Here is an 8,786-nt window from a genome sequence, read left to right on the forward strand (position 1 = left end):
TTTTTTTTTTTGAGACAGGGTCTCACTCTGTCTCCCAGGCTGGCGTGCAGCAGCACAATCATGGCTCACTGCAGCCTTGACCTCCTGGGCTCAAGCAGTACTCCTGCCTTGGCCTCCTGAGTAGCTGGAACTACAGGCACGTGCCACCACAACTGGCTAAAAATATATACCTATTCTTAAAAACGATGATATCAGCAATAACCTGCAATTTATAAAGAACAAGAACAAAGCTTATCTTTAAAATCATCATTTTAATAATCATCCATTGCCACTCCTTCAGTCAGAGTTTCTCTAGGTGGTAGCTGCTTTTCTCACTCCTACTTTAACATAGCAAAAGAAGAAGCCTTTGAATGAGGTTAAATGAAACCAGACACAGTGAAGAGAGAACCAGAGGTTGAGAAGAGGAAATACCAGCTTCTTTCAGGATGATGTTACTTCCTTTTTAAAGACAAAAAAAACCAACAGCCATCTTTTTATATTGAATTGACAAGGCATGAATTGTAGTGCAGTTCCTAAATGTTTAATAAAAGGGACATAATTTAATAAATTATAGTACTGTGAAACAATGAAGTATTATGAGCCAATTAAAATGAATTTTTTAGGGCGGATGCAGTGGCTCACACCTGTAATCCCAGCACTTTGAGAAGCTGAGGCAGGTGGATTGCTTGAGATCAGGAGTTCAAGTCCAGCCTAGCCAACATATTGAAACCCTGTCTCTACTAAAAATACATAAATTAGCCAGGCATGGTGGCAGGCACTTGTAATCACAGCTACTTGGGAAGCTGAGGCAGGGGAATCGCTTGAACCTGGGAGGCGGAGGTTGCAGTGAACTGAGATGATGCCACTGCACTCCAGCCTGGGCAACAGAGACTCTGTCTCAAAAAAAAAAAAAAAAAGAATTTTTTAATGGGGAACACTTTAGTATGAAGAAATCTGCAAGATAAAGTGATAAATGATAAAAATCAGAATATAAAACTTTATGTGTGTTATGATTACAAGGTTGTTTTATACATACACACAAGATAGGCATTGCACTATTAACAGAAGTTATCAGATGTTGAAGTTATAGCTTTAAAAAAATTTATTGTTATACTCTTTATTTTCCAAATATTTATATGGGCATTTATTATTTTTATAATAAAAGTTGGATGTAAAATAATAAAGGGTTTGCTATTGTGGTTAAACTGTAGATGAGAGTTACTGAAGATTACGGTTTCCAAAAATAAATATGTGGTTTTAATAGTCCTGTTCCACTGTGAATAGAAACAATTTTTCTGCTGGGTGTGGTGGCTCACGCCTGTAATCCCAACACTTTGGGAGGCCGAGGCAGGAGGATCATGAAGTCAGGAGTTCAAGGCCAACCTGGCCGACATGGTGAAACCCCATTTCTACTAAAAATACAAAAATTAGCCGGTCATCGTGGTGCGTGGCTGCAATCCCAGCTACTTGGGAGGCTGAGGCAGGAGAATTGCTTAGACCCAGGACGTGGAGGTTGCAGTGAGCTGAAATCACAGTGCTGCACTCCAGCCTAGGTGACAGAGAAAGACTCCATCTCAGAGAAAAAGAAAACAAAAGAAGAAATACAGATTTTCTATGTTTCTTTCCCTTATCCTGGTGCTTTTTAGCAGATTCCTGTTGCACTAAGTGGTTCGGATCTTCTCAGCATGTACAGAATTTTTCAGGATTGTGTGTTAAATGCTTTGGCCAAATGACTTTCAGACAACTGGGGCTCAGCCCAGCAAAGGAATCCTGCAGTGCACTAAGAGTTTCCTTCTAATTTAAAGGAGATTATTTCCTTTTTCTCTTTCCTCCCTTCCTTCCTTCCTTCCTTCTTTTTTCTTTTTTCTCCTTCCTTCCCTTCCTCCCTTCTTCCCTCCCTCTCTTCCTCCCTCCCTCCCTCCCTTCCTTCCTTCCTTCTTTTCTGGTGTTCCAGGCTGGAGTGCAGTGGCATGATCTCGGCTCACTGCTACCTCTTGCCTCCCAGGTTTAAGCAATTCTCCTGCCTCAGCCTCCTGAGTAGCTGGGATTACAGGCATGCACGACCACAACTGGCTAATTCTGTGTTTTTAGTAGAAATGGGTTTTCACCATATGGGCCAGGCTGGTCTTGAACTCCTAACCTCAGGTGATCTGCCCACCTCGGCCTCCCAAAGTGTTGGGATTACAGGTGTGAGCCACCATGCCCAGCCAATTTCAATTTGTCTACTTGAAGGTTCTGCTAAATATGACTCAAACCAAGGAAATCCCCTAGGGAATAAATGTGGCTAAAATAGGGCAAAGATGCATTTTTATGAATGGGTATTTGAATATTAAATGTTGAAAAGAAAGACTTATTCATTAGAGATAAACTGAAAACCACTTGAAATTTAAATATGGCACATGGTCCTAATGCAGAAATGTTAATTTCTTCCTTGAAAATTATTTTTAAAACATAATTAGAAAAACAACACAAAGCTTGGACTCATATTTTCCCAAAGCTGGCCAGCCCTCATGGAGAAAAGAGGGGCATCTTTCACAGTCCCCATCAGTGAGGTTTATTGGAAAGAGATGGATTATGAGGAGGCCTGGGAGAGCACGTGGGGCCACAGAGCTTCACCCAGGGCTGAACGTCATGGAGCCTGCTCCCTCGGTGCCCTGTTTGCCCTCAGATCCATTCCCAGCATTTCCTTGCTCCCATCAGCTCTCTCAGGGAGCTACACTTCTCAAGTTTCTTGTCCTCTCTGGCTTGACATAGCATGGAAGCTACTGGAAGACTGGAGCAGAAGGGAGAAGCCGTAGTACTTTCCTCCCTCTCTCTCTACCTTGAGTGGTGTCTCTGTGAACGGCTCCAGCATCTGCCTGGTGATGCCAAATCCTGGGCTCCGTTCACTCTGTGTCTTCTAGCCTTAGCACTTCCTACTGTTGCTAATCTCTGCTTGGCTTCTCTACTCATTCAGCTCCTACATAATAAAACCCCTTTGAGTTCCCCTGAAAATTTCCAAACTGGTTTCTGCTTTTCTTTTTCTTTTCTTCCTTTTTTTTTAAGGGGTGTGTTCTGGACTCACTGCAACCTCTACCTTCCAGGTTCAAGCTATTCTCATGCCACTCTTGGGTTGTTGGGGTTACAGGCGTGTGCTACCATGCCCAGCTAAATTTTGTGTTTTTAGTAGAGACAGGGTTTCACCACATTAGCAAAGCTGGTCTTGAACTCCTGGCCTCATGTGATCTGCCTGCCTCAGCCTCCCGAAGTGCTGGGATTACAGGCGTGAGCCACTGCACCGGGCCTTTTTTTTTTTTTTTTTATTTTGAGACAGCGTCTTGCTCTGTTGCCCAGGCTGGAGTGCAGTGGTGCAATCACAGCTTACTGCAACCTCAAACTCCTGGTATGAAGTGATCCTCCTGCCTCAGCCTCCCAAGTAACTAGGACTCCAGTAGCGAGCACTGGTACCACCATGTCCAGTTAAGTCTTCAAAAAAATTTTTGTAGAGATGGAATCTGGCTGTGTTGCCCAAGCTGGTCTAAAACTCCTGTCCTCAAGCCATCCTCCTGTCCTGGCCTCCCAAATTGCCTGGATCGCTGCTACGCCTGGCAGTGTCTGCTTTCTGAGAGGACCCTGACACTAACACTGGCTATGATTTCAGATCATACTGGGCAATGCTTTCCAGCGCAAGGGAGCAGACAGGAGGGTGGCAAAAGGGAAACATCTCAAAGATCCATGGTCCTGTCAAACCTATTTGTCACAATGGCAACGATAAAAGGCAGAGTCTGCAAGAAACAGCGCCTGTGTATACACCAAGGTTTAGAGAGAATTGTAAGCATGTGTCTAAAGAAAACCAGAAGTTAGCTATCTTAATAATCCAGACTAGATGGATGATAGCTGCCAGGTTGTTTATGTTATCACAAAAACCCATCTATTTCCTTAGGAATGAACCTTTTGATACCATGAAGCTTCAAATAAAGCTTCTTCTCTTGAGTAGACGCCTTCTGGGAACAAATTTAATAAAATCCGAACAAAGGGGGACATCTCCCATTGCCATGCTAACCATGATTGGGTAGCAGAACGCATGTAATTTTTTAAAAACCACTCTGGGATAATTACTAGCTGCCTCTTAAATTTTAAAATTCTTAACTCTGTATTTATTAAGTCAGGACCATAATTTGTGAAATAAAAGAATTATCAGCTGCGTTAGTTTTGTTACCAATAGGGAGTCCAAATGATAGGAGCAGACAGAGAATTGTTAGCAGCTGTTTTCTATAAAGAAAGAAGGCAACTGAGCTCACTGGTGGTTTCTCCCAGCTACTGAAGAAGCTTGGGGGGAGCCTTACTGGGAAGCTTAGTGGGGAGCCTAACTGGGAAGCTTAGGGGGGAGCCTTACTGGGAAGCTTAGTGGGGAGCCTTGTTTGAAGCCAAGAGTTCAAGGTTATAATGGGCTTAATTACATCTGTGAATAGCCCCTGCACTCCAGCCTGGGCAACAAAGCGAGACCCCCTCTGTGAAAAAAAAAAAAAAAAAAAAAAACAGAGAGAACAAGCTAGAAGGAAAACAAGATGTGTTTAGTACTGCATAGACAAAAATTTTTGTTGCATAAATCATGCACACTTCAAATTATTAATGAACAGGAATGAGCAATTCATTCAGCCTGAAATGAATCATCTCCCTTTTTTTCTTTGAGACGGACTCTTACTCTGTCACCCAGGCTGGGGTACAGTAGTGCTATCTCGGCTCACTACTACCTTCGTCTCTCAGGTTCAAGAAATTCTCCTGGCTGGGGGGAGAAAAAAAAAAAGAAATTCTCCAGCCTCAGCCTCCCCAGTAGCTGAGACTATAGGCAGCTACCACCACACCTGGCTAATTTTTTTTTTTTCTTAGATGGAGTCTCACTCTGTTGCCCAGGCTGGAGTGCAGTGGCGCGATCTTGGCTCACTGCAACCTTTGCTTCCTGGGTCCAAGCAATTCTCCTGCCTTAGCCTCCCGAGTAGCTGGAATTACAGGCGCCTGCCACCATACCTGACTCATTTTTGTGTTTTTAGTAGAGATAGGGTTTCACCATCTTGGCCAGGCTGGTCTTGAACTCCTGGCATTGTGATCCACCCACCTTGGCCTCCCAAAGTGCTGGGATTACAGGCGTGAGCCATGGCGCCTGGCCAATTTTTTAATTTTTAATAGAGACGGTGTTTCATCATTTTGGTCAGGCTGGTCTTGAACTCCTGACCTCAGGTGATCCACCCAACTCAGCCTCCTGAAGTGCTGAGATTACAGGCATGAGCCACCATGCCTGGCATAAATCATCTCTTTTAAGCTGGGCTTGGAAAGATGACAAGGCACTGTATAGGCAAGAGCAGGATGGGATTTCAGAAAGACCCAAGAGCATACAGTGAAGGCAGTGAGGAGCGGCCAGGACAGGATATAGCAGGCAGGAAAGGAGGCTGGCTTTGCAGGCCAGATTCAGCAGTTTTGACTTCATTTTTCATTTTGTGGGGGGGGGATGGGACATCAGGAGTAAGTTCTGACTTTTTATCTTGCCCAAATGCCCAGACCTTAGGGGTCTGGGGAGTTATACCATACAAACCATAGATTCTCATGTCATGGTTTTATTTGACCATGTATATTGTAACTTGGCTTTTCAATCTAACTCTGGTATAACATTATGAGACAAGAAAGAAAATATTTAACCCCAAAAGATATTTCCTTGCCATGCCTTGGAAATTGCCCTGCAAAGTCTCTCGTGGGAAGAAAATCCACCTTCTTTTTGTTGTTGTTATTGTTGTTGAGACAGAATCTGGCTCTGTCGCCCGGGCTGGAGTGCAGTGGTGCAATCTCGGTTCACTGCAACCTCTGCCTCCCAGGTTCAAGCCATTCTCCTGTCCCAGCCTCCCAAATAGCTGGGATTACGGGCGCCTGCCACTATGCCAGGCTAATTTTTGTAGTTTTAGTAGAGTCGGTGTTTCACCATGTTAGCCAGGATGGTCTTGAACTCTTGACCTCATGATCCACCCACCTTGGCCTCCCAAAGTGCTGGGATTACAGGCGTGAGCCACCGCACCTGGCCACCAATGTATTTCTTAAATGTATTTGATTGATGTCTCATGCCTCCCTACAGTACATAAAACCAAGGTGTACCTTGATCACCTTGGGTACATGTTCTCAGGACCTCCTGAGAGCTGTGGCACGGGCCATGGTCACTTATATTTGGCTCAAAATCTCTTCAAATACATTTTTTTAATTAAAAAAACTTTTTTTTCTCTTTTTGAGACGGAGTCTCACTCTGTCACCCAGGCTGGAGTGCAGTGGCACCATCTCAGCTCACTGCAACCTCCGTCTCCCAGGTTCAAGTGATTCTCCTGCCTCAGCCTCCTAAGTAGCTGGGATTACAGGCATAAGCCACCACACCCCGCTAATTTTTCATATTTTTAGTAGAGACAGGGTTTCACCATGTTGGCCAGGGTGGTCTTGAACTCCTAACCTCAGATGATCCGCCTGCCTTGGCCTCCCAAAGTGCTGGGGTTACAGGCGCGAGCCACCATGCCTGGTCCTCTTGAAATATTTTACAGAGTTTAACTCTTCTTGTCAACAGGCAGGAGGAAGGACCCAGAAGGCTTTTAAGCTGAGGAGGGACATGATCAGATCTGTGCTTTGCAAGTTCCTTGCATGAACAAGTTCCATAAATATTTGTCAAACTGAATTTTTAAAAGATGATAATGGAACAGCAGCTAAAAAATCCCTGAATATAATTACAGTGCTTTAGGTTGGGAGCATTTCGTGCTAGGTGTGGTTAAGACCAATTGTTGGTTTCCTAGCAACCATGCATCTTTTCCATGGAGAAATCTGAAGGGTCACTTGAACATCTCCAGTTGAGAATCATGCTAAGGACAGCAGGAGGCATTTATTTATTTGTCCCTTCAACTTCCAGAGACTGCATGTCACATTCGGAAGGGATTATTGGGGTTTGGGTGGGGGGAGGTGCCTCTGCAGAGGGCTGGGCTACGCGGGAAGGGAGCCTCCGTGAAGCACTCACCTTCCTATCATGCACATTCCTGTCACAGTGAGGCCTTTATAGAAAACTAAAACACAAAGGAATTTGCAAAGAGAGGCTCAGATGGGTATCTGAGGCAAGAGATTGTCAGATGAGTGCTGAGGGTGAGACTTGGGCGAAGAAGGACAAAGATGAAAGAAGCTAAGGCTTATCAAGAAACATCATCAAGGCCGGGGGCAGTGGCTCAAGACTGTAGTCCCAGCACTCTGGGAGGCTGAGGCGGGTGGATCACATGAGGTCAGGAGTTTGAGACCAGCCTGACCAGCATGATGAAACCCCTTTCTACTAAAAAAATACAAAAATTAGCCGGGCATGGTGGTGCATGCCTGTAATCCCAGCTATTCCGGAGGCTGAGGCAGGAGAATGGCTAGAACCCGGGAGGCAGAGGTTGCACTGAGCAGAGATCGTGCCACTGTACTCCAGCCTGGGCAACAACAAGAGCGAAACTCCGTCTCAAAAAAAAAAAAAAAAAAAAAAAGAACATCATCAAGAGACTGAGCATCTTTTTTAGTCATTATTACAAAGGGTAGCAGAATATGCCACCCAAAATATGCCCTTTTGGCATAAAGATGATTTCAAACTGAAGACAATTTTAAAGAGACACACCAGGCAAAGTGGCTCACGTCTGTAATCCCAACACTTTGAAGACTAAGTCAGGTGATGGCCTGAGCCCAGGAGTACAGCACCAGCCTGGGAAGCATGGTGAAACCCCATCTCCACAAAAAAAATACAAAGATTAGCGGAGTGTGGTGGTACACGCCTATGTCCCAGCTACCTAGGACATCAAGGTGTGGGAGGATCGATTGAGCCCGCGAGGCAGAGGTTGCACTGAGCCAAGATCGCATCATTGTACCCCAGGCTGGGCAACAGAGTGAGACTCTGTCTCATTTTAAAACAATAAAAAAAGTCCTTTTCACAAGATGGCACCGAAAGTGAAGAAGGGAGCTCTTGCCCCTCCTAAAGCTAAAGCAAAGGTTTTGAAGGCCGGGAAGGCAATGTTGAAAGGTGTCCACAGCAACAAAGGAAAGATCCGCCTATCACCCACCTTCCGGCGACTCCAGAGGCAGCCCAAATATCCTCGCAGAGCGCCCCCAGGAGAACAAGCTTGACCACCATGTATCATCAAGTTTCTGCTGACCACTGAGTCCCCCATAAAGAAGATAGGAGAAAACAACACACTTATGTTCATTGTGGGTTAAAGCCGACAAACGCCAGATCGAACAGGCTGTGAAGAAGCTCTGTGACACTGACGTGGCCAAGGTCAGCACCCTGATTAGGCCTGATGGAGAGAAGAAGGCGTGTGCTTGGCTGGCTCCTGATTACAACGCTTTAGATGTTGCCAACAAAACTGGGATCATCTAAACTGAGTCCGCTGGCTAATTCTAAATATATATATCTTTTCACCATAAAAAAAAAAAAAAAGAAAGAAAGAAAAAGTAGACCCAAGAAAACCTCTCTGACCTCCTCCTTTCTCTACCAGGAAAGGCAGGATGATTCTTAATTCCCCAAGAGATAGCACCAGAGGAGTCTACACAACAAACTTTGCTGAAACTAGCCCTTATCTTCCATTCCTTTCCCCATATATTTACCTTTTCACAATTTGTCACCCCTGGAAGCTCAAAGTCCTTTTTCCTTTGCCTTGTTGCTTCTCTAAAAGCTATTGTTCTCTTGCTACGATGCTGTATAAGCTGAGGTTCTAGCTACTCCTTGGAGTGACTCCTCGGGGATCTCCAGGTTTATGCGTGATGCATTTGTGAATAAACTTCAATTTGCT

The 8,786-nt window shown here is 44.7% G+C and overlaps 1 pseudogene; it reads left to right on the forward strand.

Annotated features, from left to right (window-relative positions):
* The first annotated feature begins 7,847 nt into the window (after window positions 1-7,847).
* On the forward strand, window positions 7,848-8,413 carry LOC116561428 (annotated as a pseudogene).
* Window positions 8,414-8,786: the final 373 nt, after the last annotated feature.

This window comes from Sapajus apella, unplaced genomic scaffold (genome assembly GCF_009761245.1).
Source record: "Sapajus apella isolate SASKATOON/1434 unplaced genomic scaffold, GSC_monkey_1.0 scaffold29, whole genome shotgun sequence".
Taxonomy (NCBI): domain Eukaryota; kingdom Metazoa; phylum Chordata; class Mammalia; order Primates; family Cebidae; genus Sapajus; species Sapajus apella.